General features: G+C 45.8%; 1 protein-coding gene across 6 annotated transcripts in view; it reads right to left on the reverse strand.

Annotated features, from left to right (window-relative positions):
• BCAN (brevican) overlaps positions 1–26,207 on the reverse strand; it is a 386,222-nt gene that overhangs the window by 286,268 nt on the left and 73,747 nt on the right. The window lies entirely within an intron of this gene.

Genomic DNA, 26,207 nt, shown 5'->3' on the forward strand with positions numbered 1-26,207 from the left:
CACAGCTCAAAGAAACTACTACACACTAAATATCTCTGTATCCATCAACAATTCAGGAGACTGATTTAATGTAACCCAGCTCTTCACCCAGGTCTTCGTAACCTCCCTCTCAATTCATCACACATAAGAACTCTGCACAAACCTTTAAAATGTTTTAATAGAGAAAAAACTAAATACATCAGATATTGCATCCTCTGTGATAGTCCACAACACTAATCACCCTCACAGAGCCCCTACAGGACTCTTCCTACCCAAATTATTGTCCAACTCCCACCACACAACACTTGTACCACATCAAGACTCTGAACGCGAAAGTAGTCATAGTGCTGCAGTCAATCAAGGCATCAGGAGACCCCCTGCCCAGCCGCTATGCCGCACACTCATGCTCATATTCTGACCCCCCACTCACCCAGTTACCACCTTTAATAAAAGTTGCTGCTTCTAAAAAATGCTTCACCAGGCTAGCCAAATGCCAACTACTTTTCCATGGCAGGCCTATCATGGATCACCAAAACACGTGAGGAAATTATCCTTGCCCAGTTCTAGTAAATGAAGGCACGCCCAGAAGTGCTTGTGCCAGAAAAATCGACAACCCGCTAAGGAAAAAAGGCCATGAGATTCTTGCAAGGAAAACAAGTTTTAATCACACAAAAAATAGTTATGCCAGCAAAGAACTCTGATGCTTAAGAACGTTCTGCTGAAAAAAGGTACAAGCAGAATGTTATAAGGAAACAAAAGTCATCATTGACGTAAACATACAGTAAAAACCCACGTGGCTGGTTAGTGAGATGCCAGGCCTTTGGCCCTAACCCGTTCAGCTGTCTTCCATCACGTGTGGTCTGCTGGGCTCATCATCTCCAGAGAACCAAGGTCGAGTTTGCAATTAGTTACTATGAAAGACAATGTTACTCTATCATTATGGCGCGCACCTGGGAGGCTTGGGCACTGGCACAGGGGGAGGCTTAAGATCACGCTGACCCACACATTCTTCACTTATTCTGTATCACACTAGCCACACCCAAGGCTTCCACCATTGCTTTGGACTATAATTTATTCCACCCTGTACCTCACATTACAAATCTTGTCATTGTGAAATAAGGTGGAAGGGTTGTATTCTTTTAGATATTTTATGGCCAGGTTGGTGGTCTGGGGTCACCTACTATCGTGGAATTCAGAGGTCTTGGACTGGGTGCCATAACTCATGGTTGGCTGGGTGGTGGTCGCGGGCCTGATTTATTTGGCCTGGCTGTAATGAACGTGCACTGCGAGGCATTTGGTACGGTCTTGCGGCCTTGCAGGGCACATTCCTTCTCATATTGGCAATATGTGTGGAACAAAGAGGAGTTTCACACTGAGTGTGTCTGTCTATCATCAGTGCTTGGGCCTATTCAGGTTTCTTCATTAGGTTCGTGAGCTGTGTCTACCACGTAGCCTTGCAGGCCCAAATGTTTGTACCATAACTACAAAATGGCACCTGTTTATATGCGCACACTAAGTCTAAGCATCTACATTTCACATAGTATTGTGTTCATGAACGGTCCCTTAATATGCCCCCTGCCACATCACACGTGTACTTATGGGATTTGCCTTACTCTAAAGAGCCTAAGGGGGTGGGATAGGATCATCTCGTTCCCAACATAATGTATTGCAGCCCATGCCCTTCTGAGGTTATGTCAATCATGGTGATGACAGTGACAGAATGCAAAATCTGCCTTAGTCTCAGTCTGGGAAGAGGACAACAGCATCCCATCAGTAGAGACCACCAAAGACTTCTCTGCAGCAATCAACATAGTTTTAGCTCTGTTCACCTAAACCCGATCCAGTCAACGGTTAAAGGTGCACAATTAGCCATGAAATTATTTGCATCCTTTCCATCTGACAGCACTCTAAGCACCAGATTGGTGGAGCTATCCTTTCACATTTTCCCATACCCAGGGGATTACCACAAAGGTCCATGTATACCCCATGCATCTTTTCAGCACATATGTGAACTCCAACTTTGGACTTCTTCATGCACCACAAACTAGCTTTTCACTGTTATACAAATGATAGACAACCTTATTGCCTTGTCACTGGTTAAATGTCCAGAAAGCTGCCTACTAAGGTATCAAATCAATTGAGTAATCAATGGGGCAGAATATGCTGAAACAGAAAGGCTCAAAAACACAAATATTACTGCTACAGCCTCTTCGCCTATGCAATAGCCCCACCTATTTTGATGAACCCAGAAGTAATCTAGGATGCTGTTCCAAGCTTTAACTCACTATTGTTGGCTGGGTTCCAGACCGCCTTCCTCCATCTTAAAATACTTGCACAGTCACTAGCATTAATGATGCCAGTGGTGTTATGCTGGATGGCCCCAAACATAAACTGCATAGATTACAAAGATTCATAATGCTGTTTAGATAATGTGTGAACTCAGTGAAAGACAGCCAATATCAATGTTCCTCAGAGGCCTCTGTGGTTTCCAGTGTGGGAGAGTATTGTTGTCAAAAGAATATGCATTTATGGCACGCCATATTACCCACAAGACAAAATAAAATAGTTCCAGCCTACCATTGCTCTTTGCTTAACTAATGTAACTATGTGGATGGTGCCCTGAATATAATTAAAGAAACATATGATAGATGTTTAACATTTGCTCCTCACATCTGTAATAGCATTCCAGCAGAATTACACAGGGCACAAAGCATCACAGGATTAAGAACTCGCCTCAACGTATACAGATTCTCCAGGAGCTAATCCAATAGTAGGAATCGGGCAAAGATCATATAGTCTACTACCAAAATTAGATGGTGCACTAACAAACCATCATGCTATCACAAAATGGTGTCACACCCTTCACTCTATACCTCTAAGCCCTGCATTTGTGAATTACTGAGAGCTGTGAACCAGCAAAAATGATGCCTAGTGCCTCCTCCTTCAATACCTAGTGCCAAATTGCTGCATCCATCAATAATTTATCAAATGCTCACAGTACCGATTAATTTAATGCCCTTTTGGCTTCTACTATGTTGGACAAACCACATGCAAACTGAACATAATATAGCATGAGTATCACTCCAGCACACCTCAGAGGAACGCTACGTCACAATTGGACAGTCTCTTCTTAGGTAAAGGAAATACCATCTAAGGGGTGTACTGGCGATAGTGACATTTGACCGACGCCACCCATTCACCATGCACAGGAGTGGTGCAGGATCTGGCTCTGTGCTATCAGTATTGGTAATTTCTGGAGATTGACGATTTTGCAATTTTTCAAACATAGGAAGTTATGACACAATAAAACATACACAAAGCTATAGCAGACCCCCACATGCAAACCTGGGCAATGCTAGGTGGTCCCGCTAGTTACAAATACTTTCTAGCAATAGTTCAAGTGCTAAAATAACAAGGAAATGGGTTTACACGGATGTTATTAATCTAAAATCATGAGTGGGGTAGAATTCTAGGATTTTAACATATGAGATTAATTTAGGGCCAGTGCCATGCCAGGCGAGAAACATGAATTGTCATTAAACATGGGCAAAAGCTGTTTCAGCATCTACTGCTGTCCGGATAGCTTGCTTCTTTTTCATCGACATATTTTATTTCTTTGATTTCCTTCCTCTTCATCCAATATGATTTCTATTTATTTCAGACATTTGTTCACAATCCCTTACCTTCCCAATCTTTCTTTTCAGCATAATTCCTTTCTACTTTTTTCCTTTCTCCCCCACATGTCCCCCTTTTTTCCACAACCCTCTTTCCCTTGTTCCTTTTTCCTTCAATGTCCTCCCTTTCCTTTTGCCCTTAATTTCCCACCAGGGTCTTCCCATTCCCCTTTCATCCTTCTCTTCTTCCATTCCCCTTCCACCTTCCTTTCTTTATAAAATGTCTTATATATTGACATTATGTGCTTCATTCAGTAAGTTAGTGATTCCTTTGTTTTAGCAGTTAGTGATTAATTTCTGTCATCAGTGAGACAGGCATTGTATCAAGAGATGACACAGACAACAGATTTAGATTCAGTGGTGGAGTCTTTATTAAATATCAGGATGGTTTAAAGCCCAACTTGCCCTTTACCTATGTTGGGAATGTCCCTACCGAAAGAAAACTAAGCAAAGTCTCGGTCCGTAAGTCCAAATGAAAAAGTCTGTGTCAAAACCTATGCTTGCTCTCACATCTATAACTAAACATGGTGTGCGGTTTCTCTTAGGCAACAGAAAAATAGTGTTAAAAAACAAAGTCTAGGGAATTCTTGGCTCAAAGTTCTCCTTGGATTCCTTATCCAAGTTAAACACAGTTCCAATAGTTACTTGTTTCAACAAGGTTCCACCAGGTCTTGAGCTTCCCTTCCCCAAGTTCAATATAGCATAGTTCATACAAAAAGGAGGTCTTGAGGTTCTCTTTACCAGGTTCAATATAGCACAGTTTACATCAAAGAAAAAGGGGTCTTTAGGTTCCCTTCCCCAAGACAGTGTTTCTCAATTGTTACAACTCTCGGGGTTCCCTTCCTCAACATTTCACTGTAGCACTTTCATAATTCCATTCATTCAAAGTTTAATATCAGAAAGCAATAGGTCCACTTGACCCACATTCTAGCTTGCTTTACCAATGGTTTAAAGTTTTTCATGGTTCAATTTCAATGTCCTTTACTTTCCTTCATTTAGGGCTCTCTGGTCTCGGCACAGTTGTCAGTCCACACGGTCCACCCATTGGAAGTCATGCAACCAGGAACCCTAGGCTTGTCACTCTTCATTCAGTTCAGTATTCAATATACTGAATTAGCAGTTTCATGCAGTTCGATATTCAATATTGATCACTTTCACTTGGACCGTTATTTGCTGGTCTTCCTGTGTCGTTTGACACTCACCGGCTCTCTGTGTCTCCACAGCAGCGGTTCCTGTGGCTCCAGCTCACCTTCTCTGCAGTGGGTAAGCAGGCCGCTACATTCGTCGGGCATGTCCTAACTTTACTTCTTGGCTTCTTGCGCCACAACACATGTGAACTGTGTCCCCTTTCTCCTTGCTGGTTCTGCAGCTTCAGCTGCCTTCGGGGCTCGGCATGGACAGCATGTCTCCCTCTCTCTCATCAAGTCAGCAGCCCCAGCTGCCAGTCTTCTAGTTTGAAAGCTCCTGGTCCTGCACCCACCAGCTGTATGTCCTCCAGGATTGATGCCTGCATTCAGGCGTCTCAGTCTCTTCCCAACACAGCAGTTCTCCTCCCTTTTCATGTATGTGCCACCTCCTTTTATACACCTGAGCCCCATCAAGGGGCCACACGTGTGAATCGTGGGATTCTTTTGCCTGGCCATAACTTATCCAATTAATGTCCATACCTGACCTTCAGCATTGGATGGCTCTATACTGCTCTTCTTCGTCCCAATACTAGAGTGTTTTTTTGTAGTAGGAAGTATGCATTACTCCTAGTTCCTTCTTCCTCTTCTCAGTACTTGGTGAATACTCACTGGGGAAATTAGGGCATGAATGAAAATAACCCATGAAAGCTGAGGGAAGGGAGGGTAAGTCTGTGTTAGGGATGGGGGATACCATGTCTCACCATCCGGCCCTCTCGCCCCAATCCCCAAGGACCCTCCACTCAAGTGATCCTCGCTCGCTTGTCCACCCCCAGGGTCAGGATCAAAAAGCGATGGCCCATCCCTGGCCACCTGAGCAGAGGATCCCTGAAGAGTGGTTGTGAGAGTGCCTTCAGGTTTCTCACATACTCTACCGATAGATGGGTTGAAACGTGATGCTTCACAGGGGAGCCAGGAGAGAAAGTCCACATTCCCTTGCTCTCGTCCTTTCCAATGTTCCACTGAGAAGCAGTGTGGTTGAAAGCCCAGTAGCCACTGCATAAGCATAGGGTTTTGAATCTTTGCTCTGGCTAATCCAGACTAATGGAAAGTGGTATTTCAGAGGTAATATCACCCATTTTATGGCTAGTGCTTACAGTTCGATGACAGAGTAATTTTTCTCCCTGGGGAACAGTTTGTGGATAATGATTTAGCGATAAGAAGGCAGCTAGTCCTGTCGGGGAGGTGTTAGGTTGTAAAATGAACTCTTTGGAAAAATCTGCCACCTTTAAAATGGGGCTCTGACATAGGGTTTGTTTTAACTTATTAAAAGCAGATTTCATCCTCCTCATTCCATTTGACTCTTTGGGGCACTGCCCTTTTTAGTTTTGTTAAATTGTATTTTTTATTAGCCAATGTTATACAGCAGCAAAAAACTGCTTTTTTTTAACTCAATAAGAACAAAGAAAACAGCTTATTAACGGTCAATTAAAAAGGGGAAGGGTCCAATTTGATGGTAACACAAGCAAACAAATTAATAGCTTGCTATGGTAAGGGGGTTCTTCAACATGTCTGCAACCTTTTTACAGAAAATAGTAAAAAAACACCATACATGGTCAGGGTTCATGGTTCCCCTCCATATGTAACTCCCATGTTGCTAGAGAAGAGAGGGAAGGCTCCAGGTCTGCTGCCGTCCGGGCTAAGTGTCAAAGCGTGTCCAGAGTCGCACAGTGGACCAGCAGATGTTTCGCAGTTTCAATTAAAGCAGTGCCGCAAAGGAGGCACGTGCGCATAGGTCTAGGGATGTTAGTCCAGGCGCCCATCACCTCCAGGGTTTTACCAGAATTGAATTTGACTTTAAGGTACTCCCAAACGAGGGTGTTATCCACAAATTGGGAGACATAGTTCGGGAGGACCTCCCGATTGATAATACATTTGGTAAAATGGCTGCTATTCACCCTGGTGACCATGAATTCTACATACTGCTCTCGGTAACTGACATAAACCACTGTTCGTATTGCAGCTTTAAACCTGGAGTAAGGCCAACTCTCACAGGCGGTTGGAAGCAAATTTAACCATCTGCTTGCCATCGAAAGAATGCATTGAAGAGCACTATGCTACATATGTGCAGCCTTAGACCGAGAAGCTTGGAAGATCGTACAGTTTAGGGAGCCAGGCTCTGTATTGACCTGTCACCAGTATATGCCTAGAAGATGGAGCTGAAGTCTTGCCTTGCAGCAGAAAATGCCAAATTCCAGGAAGATGGGTTCAACCGGTAAACACCTGGGTAAGTGAAACAACTTCTTTAAAGGGAGGGATTCAAGTCATGACACCCCGTTGTCATTACTGAGGTGTCATACATGGTAATGGAATTAACCTTAGCCATGCATAGCTGAGACAAGATGGCAAGAGAGTAGCTGCCACCCGAGCGAGCCATTTTTTGCAGGGTTCAGACCATCTGGGAACACCTAAGTTTGACTTGGGCGAGATGAAAGTCGCCACAGAGGTCCTCGTAAAAGAGGATTCCAAGGTATTGGTTAACATTTACCAGCTCCAACCTAACCCCATCCAGATGTCAAGAGATCGTGGTCTTGTGGTGGCCAGGGGTGGAATACCATGATCTTTGTTTCATTCATTTTCACCACAAGATCCAAAGAATCTGATTATCTCCTTCAGGCATCAAGAGAGGCCTGAAGGCCCAGGGGTAAGATCAATCAGGATGATATCATCCGCATAGCCCAGCCATTGAAGGGAGAGATCTCCCAATTTAGGGGGGATAGAGATGGTATTGATGAAGGCTGGGCCCATGTCTGCCAGATAAAGAATGAACAGAAGGGGGGTTAGAATGCAACAATGCTTCAATCCACGGGCCTTCAGGTTCCAGGAAGTCGTGGTGCCAGACTGATCTAGCCAAACCTTTACCCTGGTTTCGGAATGTAGTGATATGATCATTGACAGAAGGCCAGATGTAATATTCCAAGATAACTTCTGCCAGAGCTTATTGTGATTGAGAGAGTCAAAATCTGTGCTTTAGTCGATTAATGCGTTGTATGCAGGACTCAGCTGAGTAAGCCAGGCCTGTTGGATAATAGACTGAAGCACAAGGCAGTTGGTGGTCATGCTCTTGCTCCGCTGGAAACCAGTCTGGTTAAAAGGGATGAGCTTGGACTTCACAGCCCAAGTCCAAAAGTCAGAAAAGTGCATGCGAGAGAAAAGTTTGGAGGAGGAATCGAGCATCAGGAGGAGGCGGTAATTTCCATGTAAAGATTGATCACCCTTTTTCCAGATAGGAACAATAATACTACCTCTCTAAGAGGGTGGCAAGAGTTGAGACTCTCCAATCCAGTGGAAGAGACAGTTTAATGCAGTGCCCCAACAAGCAGGGTCTTTTTTAAGGACATCACTGAAAATGCCATCAGGGCTGGGAGCCTGAGATGGCTTACTATTTGCAGTCAACTTGATCGTATCAGCAGAGCAATAAGTTTAGGACATCTCCTCCAAGGACAAGCATAGCCGTTGGCGAAGGGTGGATCTCCCCCCAGTGTTTTAGTGACATGCTCAACCTATGCCGATTCAGAGGCACCCATCAGGATGCGCTCACGATGTTCACCCGAGGCCAAATTCTAGATTTGGTGCGTGTCATTCACAAGAGTAGCATGGACCAGCCTGCACCAGCGCGAACATTCCTGAGTGTACCAATGTTGTTTAATCCATTTCCAATGGAGATGCTTAGCCTTGTTCAAGCGAGGTACACACGCTTGGGGTTCTGGTTCAGTCCCCACAATATTGCGAAGTTCTCGTAGTAGGGCCTTCTTCCTAGAAGCAATGATTCTGTCATAGGAATGCCGATGGACAGATAGCAAAAGGGTAGGGTGCTGATGGCTGGAGGTTTTTCATCTGAATAATAAGGTGACCAAGGACAAAATTACTTCCCCAGAATTGTGATTCACCTTGAGTGGGCAAATAGAGGCATCTGAACCCTCAGGAGAAGAGTGGTTGACGAAAGAGGCCAAAGCAGCACATGGAATTGGGGAGGCTTTTTCCAGTCTTTGCTCGCTCCAGGAGATACGATTTATTGTAGCGTTAACTCTTAATAACCCAGTTGGTTCGAGGGCCAAGGGAGGCTCAACCAGATTTAGAGACATCATAAGGGAAGAATGGTCACTCTCTAGAGAAGGAGAGACTACCATGTCAGCCCCCAAGGAAGGGTCATTTGCAATAAAGCCATTGTCCAGTATGCTGCTGGAACCATTACCAAATCAGGTGCAGTGAGGACGTGGGGGTCCCCTGGAGAAGAGCCATTAATCATAGAAAAGCTTGAAGAATACAGTAATGTAGCCCATTCCAACCCCCTTTTGCAGGAACCGGCAAGTGGTCCATCCTCCACTGGGCCCGACGGAGGGTGTCCAGAAACATAATTCTGATTGGGAAGGCCTGCGATCCGAGAATTAAAGTCCGATAAATACTACAGGTAGAGCAGGAGCTCAGGTCAGCAATCAGATCTCAGTTTTGGCTAAAACCTTGACATGGGGAAGCCTGTAAGGGGGATCATACAGATTGATAATCCAAATTTCCCTGCAATCTCCAACGTATGGCACGGTAAATGCAGCCATTAGGATGTTGGCGGACTTAGTAAGTAGTTCTGCCATTCTGAGAAAGTTCTTGGCACCCATCAATAACCCACCCTTAGGGTGTCCCCTGGGGCCCTGGGTGGCAGGTTTGTTAATAGAATGCCACCCACCTACCGCCACCGGTTCAGTCAGCCAAGTCACCTGAAGAGCCACAATGGAATACTGGCCAAGTTGTAAAAAAGGCCTCCTGCCTTAAAAAGGTGGCTGGAACCATGGGTGTTCCAGCAGGTGAGCGAGGCAAGGCAAGGGAACAGCTAACGGCCCTTGGGCCCACCTGAGCAGCTAGCCTGGATAGCCATGCCCAGTGGCATTCCTCCCCCAACAAGGCCACCCCGTCCCTGCTCTATAAGGCAAATTAGGGATAGGGGGCAGATTGCAGGGAGGAGCGAGCGCAGTCGTACGGCCCTTGGGCAGCCCCATTGGGCAATATCTCAAGCCATACGGGGAGTCGATGGACGTGCACTCGTAGCCTAGACGGTTAAATGAGGCAGAATGCTCTGAGATGTAAGCCAAGGTCTCCCCAGAGTGGAAGTAAGCCACGGCAGTAGCTTGATCTGAAAATTTGCAGATGTCACTGTTTTGATATCCTAGCTATGTAAAAAGCGTAAAGGAATGATGCAAAGGGAAAGGATCAAGCAGGTGAGAGCGATATAAAAAATGGCCATTTGATTTCCCAAAGACACATTGAATCAAGAGGGCCTCGGTAACAATATGAGATGGTAGCTGCAGTTGCTTATACCCAAGGGTAGGAGTGGCTTGGATTGGTGGACTCGAAAAAACAGCAGCCCTAAAACCCAAGAGGGGTGGGGGGCAGCTGGTGCCAAGTGGCCGGGGAATCCCTCAGTCTGTGCAAAGGAGTTAACAGTAGACTTCCCCATCACTTTAGGGATAGACTCAGGGGCAGGAAAGTGGTAACTACAACAACAGCTGAGGCTCTCTCCGGCACAGAGTTAGGTAAACAACAACCATTTGCATCAACAGGGAAGGGGGCAGCTCAAGGTCGAGGATAAGGTACGGAATTGTCATATTTAATCAGATCGTCATTAGCAGAGGTCACACAATTAGAGCGAGCACTGGGTATCACAGGTTTCAGGGGGGTTAAAAATGGAAAAAGGAAGCGGGGGAGACCCTCCTTTGGGATCGCCATCATGCCAGGGAGGCTGGTGGCAACAGCGCACAGACTCTTTTTTTAAAATCTCAAGTGGTTTATATAAGGAAGCTTGACGGGCAGCCGGAGAGTCCACGTCACAGGAGGAAGGCCCTTGACCGGCCCTCAAAGGGCGTTATTGGGTAAGGTGACAGCGGTGGAGCTGTTGAGATGTAAGAAACAGGCAACAACGTACAGTTAGTGGGGCAAGTGGTCAAATCGGAAAGGAGTGCCAGCTGGTGAGTGTAAATGGTTGACCAATGATCTTCGTGGTGGGCCAATGTTTGGACAAGGGATTCAACGAAGAGTTTTTGCAATCCAGCGATCCTGGGCATCCAGTTTGGCAAAGATCACATTACATTCAGAGGAAAGTTCGGATAAGAGCGATTCCAAAACATTGACCATAGCAGCGGAAGAATCACTGATGTACGTCAAGTCCAAAGATACAGAAGAGTAAACGGAGGGAAGGGGAGAAAAGCCATTATATCTACAGACAGCGACAGGATGAACAACACCATAGAGGGGGTCATCGGAGCCAGTAGTGGGGGTGGGAAACAGAATGCCAGAGGTAAAACATCACAGGAGGCTAAGGAAGAACAGGATCGCATAGAAGAAGCCTTTGAGTTGTGTTCACAGCTGGGCAGTGGGGCCAAGAGGGCTGGATATGAACCAGTAGAAGTTGCAATTGAGCATCCAGGAGAGCGGCAAGGAAGGACCAAGCAAATAGAGTCCCCCCCAGTTTGTCAAGCGATATAGTGGCATCCAACAGGGAGGGAAGAATAGTGTGGTCCCCAGTCTGAAATGAACTTGGGTTCAAATCAATCTTTCTGGTATGTTTGTCAGGCTGAGCGTCTGCTACAAAATTAGATTGGGGAACAGTCGGGGTAGTGGTCAAAAGCGCCTCAGATGAGCTGGCAGGTGACAAAACAAGCACTTTTTCTACTTTTTCAAGGGTCATAGAACCCAGGCAATGAAGGGGAGTAGAAAGTTTAGAGATTAAGTCCTCAGAAAGTTCTTTGCTGGAAAAAAAAGACGTCTTATGTGCCTTATTGCAAACTGCGGAAAAAGCTGTCATCTTAGAAGCAGGTACATTGCAGAGTTTCAGTGTGCGTTGCGGGCTGGTGCGTATAATGTGGTGGGTGTTATTGGCCGGATAGTCACGGGAGCCGCCAGAACTACCAACCTGAATGTCAGCACCAAGTGATATAACATAGCCCAGTACGGAAGCTTCAGGAATAACGCAAGGAGAAAGCTCGAAATTGGCCATATCCCTAGAAAGATGCTGGGCCACACGCTTGAAAGGGAGGTGGGGAAACGGAGCAGGAGAACGCTGCTTCAGTGTAATAACAGAGTGGGATTGAGCATAGACAATTGGAGGTGGAAAGAGCAGAGGGAACCCCGTAATCACTAAACTGTCAGAATAGACCACACATTGAGTTCACTTCAGTACTTGGGGCTGTGAATGGGTTCCTTTTTACAAGTGTACAAGGTGAAGAAACAGGCGGCACTTCCAATAGGTTTGATTTTTTTCTCCACTTTTTAATTTTTAAAAAACATTTTAATACGTTTCCTTCCATGTTTTAGGGAAGAAAAATAAAATAAAAAAATGTATACTGACCCCCCTCTGGGATGCAGCTCAAAGGTTAGGGCTAGAGGAAGTTATAAATCCGCCCCGCAGTCACGGCGAATCGGGAGGAGGGAGAGGAGTACAAAGTAACAAGCTACCAAGTTACTAACTGTAGAAGAGGTGTGGCCTGCACTCACCAGGCTAGAGCCACGTGTATCAGATCGATAGGGGAGGAGGTGATAGGTCAAGAATGTATCTGACCGCCATGAAGGGGCGACGATCCCTCCTACCACTTGTCACCCATCAGAGGAGAATTCACCTGCTCGAACTCAGTCTCCGGCACAGCTGGGCTCAGCAGGGAGACAGGGCGCGGCTGAATGAGGGCGCAACACTGCAGACACCCAAACGTGGCACAGCACCTCTGACCAAACCCCCTGCGGCAATTCCTCCTAGTAGTTAGAGGAAAGGACCCAGTGCGGGTCATGTCAAAGCATGTCAAGTCGCGATGAGCCCTGTGTCTGAATCTCGCGTTCTCACACGGCTACATCCATTTATCCGTAAGCCTAGAGGTGTTGGGAGAAATGTTTGGGATAAACCTGCGGTAATATTCCATTGGCCCCAAAAAGTCTTGCAAATCCCTTTTAGTTTATGGTGTAGGGGTTTCAAGGACAGCTCTTACTTTTTATTGTTGGAGTTGTACGCTACATTTGCCCACAAAAAACCCAGGATATTTAACAGCAGACTGGGCTGGTTTACATTACTTTGGGTTGGCAGTTGATCCGGCTTTCCTTAGAGCTCTCATGACTGTATATAGATGGTGTAGGCGGTCTTCCTATATTCTACTATGGATTTATATGTCTTGAATGCATGCTCTGCAAAAGTCTGAGTAGGGTTGTAGAATTCGGTCCCTCAGTCTCTGGAATGTTGCATGAGCACCATGTAATCCAAAGGGCAGGATTTTAAAATCGAATAGTCCTAAGAGGGTGGCAAATGTTATTTTCTCTTTGTCAGGTCCACATAGTGGAACCTGCCAATATCCTTGTGTGAGATCCAGGGTTGACAAGTAAACAGCATTACCCAAACTATCTATAAAATCGTCAATACGTGTCATTGGGTAAGCTTCAAAAGCTGAGATTGTATTCACTCTCCTGAAATCTATGCAAAATCTACAGCTACCATCAGGTATTGCCACCAACACAATGGGAGAGGACTAGGGACTGTTTGAAGGCTCTATTAAATTGGCTTTGAGCATTTGTTCTATCTCTTTAATGATGATATCTTTTCGAGATGCGGGCAATCGATAGGGTTATAAATGTACTAGCTTGCCCGAGGAAGTGCAGATGTGGTGATATATACCTCTCACATCTGGTACCAATTGTTCCCATCCTGGTCTACTAGTTTCTGTTGAATGGTTTTAAGAGTCTTATTAAACCGCTACACAAGACCATCGTATTGGTATACAGATATGTGCAATGCGCTTATTTACAATCATTCCTTTACTTCCCCCATACGTGTACTCATGGAATTAGAGCCTTGGTCTGTTAGTATTTCTCTTGGAAAGCCTCAGGAAAAAAAGGGGAGCAGATGTTTTAAAATGCGCTACGTTGTAGTAGTCTTAGAGGGAAGACCTGAGGATATCGGGTGGCATACTGCACTGTTACTAGTACATATTTGTTACCCATTTTAGAAGGCTCGAGGGTACCAATTATATCCATCCCAATCCTTGAAAAGGGAATTTGTATAATGGGTAAAGGGTTTAATGGAGCTGGTGGTGGTATGTGTGTACTAGTTCGCTGGCAGATCGCACATGCTTGGACATAGGTCTTAATATCTGCATAGATGCCTAGCCTGTAGAATGTATTGCTCTTGTGTTGTTGGGTTTTAGTAGTCATAAATGGCCTCCTTTTTGTGAGAGTTGGCTGTTTCGAAAAACACTTGCTTGTGACTCCTGGGTACCACAAGTTGAGTTGTTGTCAAGCCTTCAGCTGTAATGTCTCCTCTATATAGCAACCCATGTTTCAGGGAAAAAAGGTCTGTCTTTTCATTGACCCTCGGATTCAGGTTTTACCTGTAAAAGGGCTTCGGCCAATAGAGGGTCATTTCTTTGGACGAAGGCTACATCGGGCAAGGTGTCAGGTTCTTCTTAATTAGAATTGGAAGATAGAGAAACTATAGGTTTTTCATCTGCCTCCATAACCCAAAGTACTCCTATCGTTCTTCTCTCTCTTGGTTGCTTCCTCAAGTCTGGGAAACATTGCCCTTCAAAGTATCCCTTGGGTAATATTATCCCCTGCCTGCTTGGACCTGAAAACCATCTCTCACATGATTCTGCAATAGTACTTTTATGTCTCCCAGATTGTCTGGGTCAATGACACCTGTCAGGATATTTATCCCAAACTTGCAGGCGAGTCCTGACTTGAGTGCCAGTCATACATTAGTTCCAGGGGGTGGCATAAGCACTAAGTCAGTAGGTATTAGCCTTCTTTCCCCAGGAGGAATGGTTCCTTTCCTTCTACTACAAATATCGAATCCAATGAATCCGTTTGTGGCTATTGTGAGACTTGCTGCTCTCACACTTAGACTTTCATATCTTAGGGTCCCCGAATCTGTATCATTTGAGCTGCATCCCAATCTGGACACAATATGTGAAACAGCCTTTGGTATCAAGAGATGACACAGACAACAGATTCAGATTCACTAGTAGAGTCTTTATTAAATATCATGATGGTGTAATGCCTAACGTGCCCTATAACTATGGTGGGAATGTCCATACCTAAAGAAAACTAAAGGGAGCCTGGGTCCGTAAATCTAAATCAAAAGGTCTGTCTGTGCCAAAACCTGTGCTTGCCCTCACATCTAAAACTAAACATGGCATTGGTTTCTCTTCACCAACAGAAAAATAGTGTTATAAAACAAAGTCTCAGCAATTCTTGGTTCAAAGTTCTCCTTGGATTCCCTCTCCAAGTTCAACACAGTTCCAATAGTTACTTGTTTCAACAAGGTTCCGCCAGGTCTTGAGCTTCCCTTCCCCAAGTTCGATATAGTATAGTTCATACAAAAAGGGGGTCTTGAGGTTCTCTTTCCCAGGTTCAATATAACACAGTTGACATCAAAGAAAAAGGGGTGTTGAGGTTCCCTTCCCCAACACAGTGTTTCTCAATTCTTACAACTTTCAGGGTTCCCTTCCCCAAGATCTCAATGTAGCACTTTTGCTAATTCCATTTATTCAATATTCAACATCGGAAAGCTATAGGTCCACTTGACCCACATTCTAACTTGCGTTACCAATGGTTTCAAAGTTTTTCATGGTTCAATTTCAATGTCCTTTACTTGCGTTCATTCAGGGCTCTCTGGTCTCGGTGCAGTTGTCAGACCACACGGTCTACCCATTAAAGGTCACGCAACCAGGAACCCTAGACTTCTGCTTAGAATGCTTTGTGATATCTGTGATCTTCACAGTGGGGAACTCTCTGGTCTAGGCACAGTTGTTGGACCATACGGTCCACCCATTACAGGTCGCGCAACCACAAGTTTACTCAGCTTTGTTTGACACCTTCACAGGCTCTTCTGCCTTGGGCTTTTGACTTTGCACACTTGGATTCTCCCTGGTTAATGTAACACTCTTTTGCATCAGTCTTTGCTTTGCTACAGAGTTATGACTCTCTCTCATGTTGGTAGTTTGAATGCTGTTTGCTCAATTTTCCATACAATTTAACTCTGCTCACTGTGCTGACATTCAATATGTTAGTTAAATATTTGTTTTCTGTTCAATAAGTTGTGATCTTATTCAAATAGCACTTGTCATTCAGTTCAGTATTCAATATACTCAATTAGCAGTCTCATTCAGTTCAGTATTCAATATTGTTCACTTTCACTCAGACCGTTACTTGCCTGTGGTCCCCTGGGAGCGCTTTGGTCTTCCTGTGTCCTTTGACACTCACCGGCTCTCCGTGTCTCTCCAGCAGTGTTTCCTGTGGCTTCCGCTCACCTTCTCTGCAGCGGGTAAGCAGACCACCACATTGCTCGGGCACATCCCGACTTTCCATCTTAGCTTCTTGGTCCGCAACAGAAGGGGACTGTGTCTCCTCGTCCTGCACCCACCATCTGTAGGTCCTCTGGGATCAATGACAGCGTTCAGACGTCTCAGTCTCTTCCTAACATGGCGGCTGCCCTCCCTTTTCTTGTTTGGGCCTCCTCCTTTTATACACCTGAGGCCTATCAAGGGGCCTCAGGTGTGAGTCATGGGATTCTCTTACCTGGCCATAATTAATTCAACTAATGGGACATGCGTGACCTTCAGTATTGAATGGCTCTATACTGCTCTTCTTCAGCTCAGTACTAGAGTTGTGTTTGTAGTAGGAATATGCATCACTCCCAGTAGTTTCTTCTTCTTCTTAGTACTTGGTGAGTACTCACTGGGAAAAGTAGGGCATGAATGAAAGTAACCCTGATGGAAGGGAATGTAAGTCTGTATTAGGGAAGGGGGGATACCATGTCTCACCATCCGCCCTGTCTCCCCAATCCTCAAGGACCTTCCACTCAGGTGATTCTCCCTTGCTTGTCCACCCCCAGGGTCGGGATCCAAAAGCAATGCCCCTTCCCTGGCACCTGAGCAGAGGATCCCTGAAGAGTGGTTGTGAGAGTGCCTTCAGATTTCTCACACATCATTATTCTCCGTACCGTTAGCATTGTGCTAGTATGTCCTATATTTCAATGACTTTAGTGCACAGTGAGTGAAGCATTTTTACTTTATTAATAGTGCTTCTACCCAGTGGCATTTTCCCCAGCATTGGGTGAAGATGCTTAACACTGAAGTGCATATTGTTACCCAGGCATGGGTTTCTCATTTCACTGACTAAGGTGGGTTCACTGACAGGGCACATTTCTTGCCAGCACTCATTTCCTTTTGCTTGTTTATTTATTGCTAATTTGATGCTAAGCTTCTGTGTTATACTTAGGAAATCTCTAATTTGCCCACATGAAGGTACTAACTGGCCCTAATACCTTCAAAATAATAGTAATACATTATCCAATTTGATCTTCACATTTTTCATTTAATTGAATAACTGTATAGGCCTGGACAAACATCTTTAAAACTGAGCCATGGTGATAGATGAATCTTATGGTGCAGATTTTTCCCCATTGATGGGAATATTTTATGGCACTGACAAATCTCTGGAGGAAGTCCTAGTCTCAGGCAATGATTCGTTATCTAATCGGGTACTGTGGATGTAATGCCATTGGGTTTACTCATCAGATTCATCCAACTAATCAGAGCCCTCTTGAGTTTTTCAGCCAATCAGAGGCCACAAATCTCCTGTCCTTTTATGGGGGTTGCTAGGCTGTGGGGAAAGGTGTTGCACAAGCCAGGCTCATAGTTGGAGGGTGGAGGATGCATATTGTAGCTTTATGGAACCCTTTTGAGGAGTGTGGAGGACAGTTGGCAGTTCGTTTTTTGGTCCTTTGTGTAGTTACTCACTCTTTAGTGTTTTTTGAATATGGGGGAATGCTTGACATGTGGGGTGACCACAGCAAGTGGGGTGGCCACAGCAAGCACCCTGTATGAGGTGTTTGGGGCATGTCCTAACTGGATAGGGCATACAGGAAGAAGAAATATCCACCCAGCAGGGTGAGGATGCTGCTGCAGATGAGGGAGAGAGCTGTCAGGAGGAGACTCGGGGGGACGACAAGTCGATAGACATGTCACAGCAGGAGGTGGACCTACCTGAGGAGAAAGAGGAGAAGCAGGGATAGGAAGAAGTTGTGGTGGAGGAGTCTCTTCCTCCACCTTCCATGGCACTGGGGAAAATCCATGCCCAAGAAGAGCCATAGGGAATAGCGACCTCAACGCCCCTACACAGTTAACAGTATTGGGTGTTGGACTGTTTTCACACAGGCATCAGAAAAGGGCATCAGGGGAGAGGAGTCTGACATCTGCACAGTGGAGGGATGTGGAAAGAGGTACATGTGAGCTTGATATGCCCTTTGTAGTTTGCAAAGTATGGGCTGGTTGGTGTTCTTCCAGCTGCCTGTGCTCTTTCTCCAATTGATGTTGAAATACTGCAGAAAAAAATCCTTGCCCATTTGTGGAGTCCTCCTTGTGATGCTTTGTGCAAGTCTTCCTCCCCTGAGTCCTTTGGATGAAAAGTGTCCACTTTTACTTTGAAATGTAGGCCCACAAAGGAAGCTTGCAAGTACTCAACATTCTGTTTAAATCCAACTGCCAGTGAATCATCACACAGATTTGAAAACAGGTCTCTCACTAGCTCTGCAGCATCTGCATTACCTCCCAAGGCATGTGCCCTTTCCTTATTGGTCAGGTGGAGGTCAAACAGGTATACCAGATGGAGAACCTCATTCAGGATGCTTTGTAATGGCTACCTCTCCCTGTGCATCACTCCCATTGGTTGTTGAGTGTTTTTTTCCATCCAACCAGGGACCGGCGGGCTTTAGCCGGCCCACTGCCTGGACCTGGCTTCTTTCATCTGCTTTTCACTGAGAGTGAGGTCCTGTTTCCACCCTCCTGGCCATCTGTTGTTTCCTGCACATGTGGAGTTTGTGCCTGGTGGCTGACCCCTCCGTTAGCTAGGTGCACTTTCTGTGCATTACTGCACAGAAAGGGGAATTATTGAACCTGAAAAATCGAAAATTGAAAAAAGAAAAAGAAGAAAAATATGTCTTAAAATTGTTGGAGAAGCACTGTTTTATTGGGCATTTTCATCGTGCTTCCGTTTTTGGAGCGTTTTAATACATGAAGCTGCCTTGCTATTTTGAAGGCACAAGTTTTCCCACTATTTCCTGCTTATTGGACTGATCATTGGCCCTTCCAAGCTGTCCGCCATGGTTTTCTTTGTTGTGTAGGCAGGGTGGCTGAACTACCTCTCCCTGTGCAGCACTCCCATTGGTTGCTGAGGGTTTTCTTCCATCCAATCAGGGACCGTCAGGCTTTAGCTGGCCCTCTCAGCAAAGGCCCACTTCTAAGGCCCATGTCTGCTCCCTGTCCACTTATGGAACGCTAATTGGGATCCTCCCTGTACCTTAACCACAATGATGCTGCCACCTCACTCCTGTAAGAAATCCGGACTGCCTTGACATTGTCACCTCCAGAACTATGGGTTAGTTCCCTCCTTCTGGACTCACTTCTGCCATCTTTGACTATCACTGTTCTTTCCTCTTGTTACTCACATGTTGTCACCTGATGAGCAGTGCTTCTTAAAACCCTTTGCTGACATCAGAATCCCTGATTAGAAAGTCAAATCTTGCTGTTTTTGCTTTTTGCTAGGAAGTAAAATCTTGATGTTTTTGCTAAATTCTCTGTGTTTTGCTTGTATACTGTTGCTTCTCTGTAACTTGCCAGCCCAGTGACCTCACCACTCTCTTTTGTCCCACACCTACCTGCCTTAGCCCTCCCGCCCAGTTTCTCCATCCTCTACTCACTTCCACCCCCATGGCACTTTCTGTTTCTCTTATCTTTTCCAACTGCTTCTCCATTGACTATCCTTCCCTTCTCACTAAGTCTGGTAGGAAGAAGTTCAAAAAGGATATCTTGGCCTCTAACCCTTGCCTTCCTGTCACGGACACCTACTCCAATACTTACTCCAGACAGACCCTCACTGACATCCTCTTTGTCGGTCCTTCGCCAGATCTATGGACTCTTCATATGATCTCTGTGCTCTGTTCTATCTCCTCCTCTCCCATTAATGGTGGCACTCGCTGGGAAGTTCTCATGGCTTCCTTCGACACCTCTGAAATCATCATTAATGTCTACCTCAGGCCAATCTCCTCCTCTTTGATGGGCACTTCCTTCGCCTCATCAATTTCCTCTCATCTCCTGCTGTCCCCTCCTCTCCCCCCTTGGCTACCTAGCCCTCTCTCTATTCCTCCTCTGCCCCTCCTAAGGCTCTTTCTCCTGATCTGTAGCCCTTCCCGGAAGGTCTTCAGGGCTGGCAACCTTCTTCATATTGCCACTTTCAACTCTCGCTATACTGTCAAACACTCCTCTGACATCTGCCACCTCCATGAAGAACTAGACCTTGATGTCCGTGTTCTTACTGAGACATGGTTCACAGCCAGCTCTGTCACAAGCTTTGACACTCTTCTCCCTGATGGCTACAAGATCCTCTCTGCACCCAGATCCTCTGAGTCCGGTGGGGGCATAACCCTGATCTTTACTGAGTGGATTCCTGCCTCTTTCATTCCAACTCAGACCTACTCCTCTTTTGAATACCTTGTCTGTAGGCTCTCTCTCTCTCTCCTACCAAATCTCTTACTGTGGCTACCATCTACCGGCCTCCTGGTCAAATCACCTAATTTCTCTCTGAGTGGGCGGACCTCTCCTCCCCCCTCCTGGCCATTACCACTCAACTCCTCCTCCTCTGTGACCTCAATATCCATTTAGACTCTCCTTGTTCCTCCTCTGTACTCTTCTGTGACCTCTGTGACTCCCCGTCCCTGTCCATCCTCCCCTCTGGGCCTACTCACTCTGCAGGACACACACTCGATTTCTTGATTTCCTCTGACCTCCCCCTCCCCTTCCCTCAGACCACTCCTCTCTCCTGGAGCGACACACCCTCCTCTCCTTTCATCTCCCCCTCTCTTCCCCCCAAGCCAAGCCTACCCCAACACTGCCACCTACCTTCTCGGACATCCGGCCCATGAAGCGTGTGTCAGTTGAGGCTTTCGCCACCACCTTCTCTCCAACCCTGACTGTCTCACATCCTGACACAGCCCTGTCTCTGCTCTACCCTTCAATTTCTGGTACTCTTGATGCTCTTGCCCCTGTCACAAGGATCCATTTGAAGTCCAAAGCCAAATGCAATTCCTGGTATGACTGCGACCTAGCTACACTTAAACATAAGTGTAGAGCGGCTGAGAGGAAATGGAGGGCTTCTTGTTCATCCTCTGACAAACTGGCCTGTCGCCTGCTCCAAAGGAAATACTGACTCTCTGTCCTCACCAAGAAGAGAGTCCACATTCAAGCTCGTGTCTCTGCGGCATCTAATAACTCGTCCGAACTCTTTAAAATCTGCAGGAGCTGGCCAACCCTGCTGCAATCTCTACCCCTCCTGTTGCCACCCAGGCTCTTTGCAATGCCCTTGCCTCTCATTTTATCTCAAAAACCCAGTACATCCTGTCCACACTCTCCACGCCTTCCCTCCTCTCCCCTCTCCGTCTATGCTTGCTGACCCTCCTTCAGCCACCCCCCCACCCTCCTTCTCGCCCTTTCCTCTTTTCTCCCCTGATGAGGTCGCTAGACAAGTCCGATCTATGAAAGCCTCATCAAAACAGGTTCATCTCTGTTCCTCTAAAACCATCAAGGACCACATTGACACCCTCACTCCGGCTCTTGCTGATTTTTGCAACAACTCCATTGCCTCAGGATCCTTCCCCTCTCCTCTGAAGCACTCCCTTGTACATCCTCTTCTCAAGAAACCCACAGCTGATCCTTCTTGTCCGGCTAACTATCGCCCAATTTTCATTACTCCCTTTCTGGGCAAACTGCTGGAAATGTTGGCCATCTCTCAGCTTAACCTTCATTCCAATTCTGTTGGCTGTCTCTATGACCACCAGTCTGGCTTCAGAGCTGCCAGAAGCATGGAAACCGCTCTCCTGAACATCTGTGAAGATCTGCTCTCCAACCTTGACTCTAACATTCCCTCTGTCCTCATCCTCCTCGATCTCTCTTCTGCCTTTGACACGGTCAACCATACCATCCTGCTCAACCGTCTCCATGATAACCTGGGTATCACTGATCAGGCTCTGGCCTGGCTGACCTCTTTCCTCTATGATAGACCCTGCCAGGTCTAGCTTGGGTCCTTCCTATCATCTATCTTCCTCTCTACCTGTGGTGTTCCCCAGGGGTCTAACATCTCGCCCTGGCTTTTCAACCAATACCTGGCAACTTTCGCCCACTGCATTGCCATTTCCTGCTCAAATTTCCAGTGCTACGCTGACGACACTCAACTAATTTTCAGGCTGCCCTCTGCCACCTCCTCTCCCTCTCTCATCTCTGTTTGCCTAACTGACATTCAAGATTGGTGTGCTGCCAATAATCTTTGTCTGAATGCCAGCAAGACAGAGATCCTTCTCATCAGCACTCCTTCACCATCCTTTACCATCACTCTCTGGCCGGCCTCCCTTGGCCATCCTCCTACCCCCACCTGCGAGGCTAAGAACCTCGGGGTCATCTTTGACTCCACACTTTCCTGCTCTGCCCACATCTCTGATGTCTCTAAAAAGTCAAACTTCCTACTGTACCTCCTCAGAGGTACTCTGCCTTTCCTCTCCTTCCCCCAGAAGCTCATGGTCTCCCAAGCTCTGGGTCTCTCTAGGTTGGACTGTTGAAACAGCCTCTTTCTAAATCTACCCGCCTCTACTCTCCGCCTTCTGCACCTAATCCAGAACAGGACTGCAAGACTTGTCCTTGGACTCAAGCCCTGGGATCATATCTCTCCAGCTCCGAAATCTCTCCACTGGCTCCCAGTGGATGCAAGGATTACATTCAAAAGGACATGTGCAAAGCAGAAGATGTGCCAATTTGTAAGGCAGCAAGAACGTTTGATCTATTGTCTTCTGCAGCAAAACACAAATGAAAACTGTGAGGGCTTACCCACTGTAGTTCTACCTCTGCCACTTTCTGCCAGATGTCAACCCCCCTGTGCCTTCTGCCCTGAATCCCTTCCATTCATAATGGTTCATAGTATCAAATTGCACAAACCTGCTGCCCCATTGAATTACTCCAGAATTCTCTTGGCTACTGGAGGAAAAAAGGATACCTTGTGTACCGTGACAGCCATGTAGTCAAAGCTCTGACCACTGGTCCACATTGTGTCCACTGGTCCACATTGTCACATTGTGTATAGGCGCTATATAAATAAACTATCACATCATATCATATCATATCATATTATATCATATCATATCATGGTGAAGTGGACTTTCAGGGCCCCGACTGCAATTGTGCATACCCCACTGTAATCATTGGACAATTCTAGTAGAAAGAAAACACTGAATGGAAAATTCCCAGCAGTGATCGATATTTCCCATAAGACTCTGGAATCCAGGGTTTTCCATAACTTAGTAAGGCAAGAGATCGGTTGACAATGTTTACATATCTCTCATCCACTTGCTTCAGCGTTGCACAGCCAATGCCAGGATGAGGAAGTGTAGCCAGTGCAAGCAACAAGTGTTTAGCTGTTAGCACCTGGGAATAAGGTAGAGCCGCTCACCAAATTACTAAATCAGCACTTACCCCATACCTCTGCTTTTTATTGGATATTTATGATTGTGCTGAGCTCAGCTGAGCTGAGGAATGTTCTAAAGCATTAATTCTCTGTTTCTAGCTTACACCTGCATGCTTCCTGTGTCCATACACAAACACTTGGGCTAGCATACAAAGGACTGGAGGTAGGCTTGTGTTGAGGCTGAAGGGAGGCAAGACCAAGGGGAGTAGGGGCATAATGGCTGGTGTGTGGGAAGCCTCTAAATCCCCAATATGGTATTTTATTGCATATCGTCCCAAGTTCCTATCTTTATTAACAAAATTATACGAAAAAGGACAATGGGTTTGCTGATGGTATTGCTCTAACTGTGTCCTTCACCACAACTAAAAGGAAAAGAGATAATCAGTGCAGACCCTAAAGACGGAAAAGAAGTGGGAGAAGATGGGATTCGAAAATGAAAGAACTTCATGGCATCTGTAGCACCTTCAGACTATTTTACTGAGCTTCCAAAGTTTCTTCATCAGGAAGCGGGTGTAATCTACTGGAAACAGCAGAGATGCACATTTCAGGTAAAGTAAACAAAGAACTAGAGATGACCTCTTTTACAAGCTCCAATCTTCCATACCATCACCCACCTTGCCTTTGTAGGTAAGATCGTTGAGAAAGCAGTACCCATGCAACTCCTCCAAAATAATTGATGCACAGAAACTGCTACCATCAAGGTAATCGACAATGCCCTTAAATCCTTGAACATGACCATCCATGCCTCCTGGTTCTCCTTGAATTCTCAGCAACATTTGGCACATTAGACCTCCAGACACTTACCGACAAACTACATCGCCAAATGGAGATTAGTGACATTGTCCTGATCTGGTTCAAATCGTACCTTGCTAATCACCACCAGTTTGTGCAAACAGATTCCTCCAGGTCTCCAAATCTACCCATCTCCTGTGCAGTGCCACAAGTATCCATTCTCTCCCACATGTGATATTTAATATTTACATGGAACCAGTTCGAACCTCACTCCACACAACATTCACATCCACCAATACGCAGATGACACACAGCTCCACCTCAAGATGTCCTCCATTGAATACATTCACAGGCTCAAGACCTGCCCCTCATTGTTCCAGTCATGGATGTCCAAAGCTTACCTGAAGCTCAACCCACCCAAGACTGAATAGCAAATTTGACCAACAACAATGAACATCCAGACATCCTTACCTAGGTATCTGCTAAGCACCACAAGGGCTTCACAGCCCAGCTGGCCCACTCTGCCATGTCCATTGGGTTCGACTTCAACGGACACCTCTCCTTCAAAGAGCACATAGCAAGGTAACATAAAAGGGTTGGTACCAACTTTCTCTCCTGTTGAAAATCAAGCCCTTCTTCCCAGAAAACAACTTCAGATCTGCTGTCCAGATCTGGCCCTCTCCCACCTGTATGGTGACAATGCCCTTTTGGAAGGCCTTCCGGCGACAACCCTGGCTCACCTGAGATGTGTCCTGCATGCTGCAGCATGACTAATCAAATAACTGCAAATTCGGCCACATAACTCTGACCCCCATCGAACTGCACTGGCTCCCACTGAAAGCCTGTATCATCTTCAAAACCTGCTGCATCATCTAAAACGCTGTCACCCTGAAGTCCCCAAAGTACCTCACTGAGAAACTCAGCATCTCCAGAGGCATACGATCCTCCAGAAGTAAGGACATGTGCAGACTTGAACTCCACTGGTGCAGGAAGGAATAAAACAGAAGATAGGCCTTCTCTCTCTGTGCTTCCAAGACTCTGGAACCTCCTCCCCATCAGCATCTGACTCACCCCCTCACGTATGCAGTTCAGGAATGAGCTCATAACCTTAATCTTCAAGGAATGGTTCCTCCCTAATGCTTAGGTCCATAGACTGTCGACTCCCCACCATACTTAAGGCTGGGTGATCTTATCCTTACTGTCCCCTAACCTGGTTACTTGTAGCTACATTGCTGACAATTTGCCCTCCTATGTTGTTAGACTTCCTTGTTTCTTTGCTCCCTTATCCTCCCCCTATGATTGCAAAGCACGCTGTTCCTTCCTGAAGCTAGGTCTGCGGCCAATAATAATAATAATAATAATAATAATAATAATAATAATAATAATAATAATAGCAATAACAACAACAATAACAATAATGGTAATAATAATAATCCTTCCAACTTCTTCTCAGTTTGATGCCATCAAAGAACCTGATACAGGTCGCATTCAGCAGGCAAGTATAGTAATCAAGCCACAGTTATAGCTCTGGAAGTCTACCCTTTGTCGTCTCTCACCTCTACTAACATAGCCAAAGGTCTTCTGCAACACCTAGTGAAAGTATGCTATGAGAAATGTTTGGCGAGCTGAGCTTGTATGCAAACCGACTGACCTTAACAGAAGCTGACATTGATCTCCTAAAGAAGGTCTTCGATTACCAAAAATTCCCGAATTTGGGTTGTCACAGATAGAGTGGTAGTTTTTGGATAACCAGATAGTAATCTGACTACTGTGGAATTGTAATCACGTCAAGGAAAGGGCAGCACGTTTAACTCTGATGATGTCAGTGACTCTTCAACAGCTTGCGACAATGGACAATACTCCATTTACTATAAGTGCATCCATTAGTCATATGCCTCAGAGCATACATTTGTTGACCCTGTCCACCCACCCAAGGTTCAGGTCTCTGCATTTAGTCCTCCAAATGGGGAGTCACAGCTTGGAACTTTGGGTAAAGGCATGGAGAATTTTAATAGGCCTCCAATGCAAGGAACGTGAAATCTGAAGCCCTCGGATAAGCCTACAAACCCTTTACTCAAACAGGAAAAGAGGGGCAACTGTTCATCTACAC

The sequence above is a fragment of the Ambystoma mexicanum genome, chromosome 1p (assembly GCF_040938575.1).
Source record: "Ambystoma mexicanum isolate Mex_15411 chromosome 1p, UKY_AmexF1_1, whole genome shotgun sequence".
NCBI classification, from domain to species: Eukaryota; Metazoa; Chordata; class Amphibia; order Caudata; family Ambystomatidae; genus Ambystoma; species Ambystoma mexicanum.